General features: G+C 57.4%; 1 pseudogene; it reads right to left on the reverse strand.

Moving 5' to 3' along the window:
- Positions 1-14: 14 nt before the first annotated feature.
- Positions 15-641, reverse strand: part of LOC112212173 — a 1297-nt pseudogene continuing 670 nt past the window's right edge.

Genomic DNA, 641 nt, shown 5'->3' on the forward strand with positions numbered 1-641 from the left:
GGCGGCGGGAGAGTTCTCGCTTGATCATCGGCTCCTCTGGTCTTCGTACTCCCGTCGAGCGCAGCGTCTCGTGCCACCAGCGTCCTCCGACCAAGACCAACGTGTCGTCCGCGTAACACACTATGCCTGAGTCTGGGAAGGCATAGGACAATGAATCGTATACGATGATACACAGAATCGGACCTAAAACCGAACCCTGCGGAACCCCGCGCTCAACGGGCCACCGCCCTTCTCCATTCTTACCGGTGTAGCCGACCCATCTGTCGCTCAGGTAGGCCCGTATGACACGAATGATATAGGGAGGCATGTCGAAAAATTCAACAGCCTCCAATATCCCGTCCCGGAGTATGGTGTTGAATGCATTGACTATGTCTAAAGAGACTGCCAGCGCTACCCCACCCAGGAAACCATCGCCCGTGACATCTCTCGTGCCCGGTTCACCGCATCCATCGTTGAGCAGCCCCGCAAGCCGTACAGGATTTCGTGTCAACCAGGCCTTGACATGTGGGCCTTCAGACGGGCGACAATGACTCCTTCGAAGAACTTGCCCACTTCTTCCAGTAGACACACCGGACGATATGCGGACGGCGAGTCTGTCGGTCGTACCTCCTTCCGCAGCAGGACCAGCCTCGCCATGCGAC

The sequence above is a fragment of the Bombus impatiens genome, unplaced genomic scaffold, assembly GCF_000188095.3.
Source record: "Bombus impatiens unplaced genomic scaffold, BIMP_2.2 scf_0123, whole genome shotgun sequence".
NCBI classification, from domain to species: Eukaryota; Metazoa; Arthropoda; class Insecta; order Hymenoptera; family Apidae; genus Bombus; species Bombus impatiens.